The sequence below is a fragment of the Schistocerca serialis genome, chromosome 9 (assembly GCF_023864345.2).
Source record: "Schistocerca serialis cubense isolate TAMUIC-IGC-003099 chromosome 9, iqSchSeri2.2, whole genome shotgun sequence".
Lineage (NCBI taxonomy): Eukaryota > Metazoa > Arthropoda > Insecta > Orthoptera > Acrididae > Schistocerca > Schistocerca serialis.
The window spans coordinates 98,829,224-98,830,628 of NC_064646.1; the positions used below are offsets into that span (position 1 = coordinate 98,829,224).

The 1,405-nt window shown below is 45.4% G+C and overlaps 1 non-coding gene across 1 annotated transcript; it reads left to right on the forward strand.

The window, feature by feature from the left end:
• The first annotated feature begins 1,115 nt into the window (after window positions 1–1,115).
• Window positions 1,116–1,190, forward strand: Trnas-cga (transfer RNA serine (anticodon CGA)). Its single transcript has one exon. It is a non-coding gene; the product is annotated as a tRNA-Ser (tRNA).
• Window positions 1,191–1,405: the final 215 nt, after the last annotated feature.

Here is a 1,405-nt window from a genome sequence, read left to right on the forward strand (position 1 = left end):
TCTTAGTCAAACCGATATTACTTGCAAGAATCGTATAGACCTTTGCATAATAAAAGCAGTATTCTATTTGTCTTATTATTCCACTTGTGAATATGAAGGATCCGTTACTCTCTCTCTCTGAACACATCGGCACATGACGCCGTGGCAGCGCGTAAGTGAGTAATCATATATATATATATATATATATATATATATATATATATATATATATATATATATATATATATGCCTTCGTCTCTCACAAGGAACCCTTTGAGTGTGAGGTCGCAAATTCATTCTATAGTAAGGCTCATTTGAAAGTGTTTTGTTTACAGTTATGATAGTAAAAATATTAGCTGCTAATGAATCACCAAGTGCATCAGAAGGGCGAAAGAAAATGAGTGTCCGGGAAGTATGTATTACAGTTCACAAAATGGACATCGTCGACATTCCGGAAATGTTTAAAACAAACCATTAACTTGCGCCATGAACACCGAATGAAAAATGGCGCGCCGCACTGATCACAAAGGTTCGCACCATTCAGATCGAAGGCGATCTCCTTGGAAGTTACAAACCCTGCAAGACGTTCAGCTAGGTATCCACTCTTAAAGAATGCGTGTATAATCAGATTAAAACTGTGTACCCGACCGAGACTCGAACTCGGGACCTTTGCCTTTCGCGGACAAGTGCTCTACCAACTGAGCTACCGAAGCACGACTCACGCCCCGTACTCACAGCTGTACTTCTGCCAGTACCTCGTCTCCTACCTTCCAAACTTTACAGAAGTTCTCCTGCGAACCATGCAGAACTAGCACTCCTGAAAGAAAGGATATTGCGGAGACATGGCTTAGCCACAGCCTGGGGGATGTTTCCAGAATGAGATTTTCACTCTGCAGCGGAGTGTGCGCTGATATGAAACTTCCTGGCAGATTAAAACTGTGCCCCCGACCGAGACTCGAACTCGGGACCTTTGCCTTTCGCTGTGGCTGTGGCTGTGGCTAAGCCATGTCTCCGCAATATCCTTTCTTTCAGGAGTGCTAGTTCTGCATGGTTCGCAGGAGAACTTCTGTAAAGTTTGGAAGGTAGGAGACGAGGTACTGGCAGAAGTAAAGCTGTGAGTACCGGGCGTGAGTCGTGCTTCGGTAGCTCAGTTGGTAGAGCACTTGCCCGCGAAAGGCAAAGGTCCCGAGTTCGAGTCTCGGTCGGGGGCACAGTTTTAATCTGCCAGGAAGTTTCATATCAGCGCACACTCCGCTGCAGAGTGAAAATCTCATTCTGGAAACATCCCCCAGGCTGTGGCTAAGCCATGTCTCCGCAATATCCTTTCTTTCAGGAGTGCTAGTTCTGCATGGTTCGCAGGAAAACTTCGGTAAAGTTTGGAAGGTAGGAGACGAGGTACTGGCAGAAGTAAAGCTGTGAGTACCGG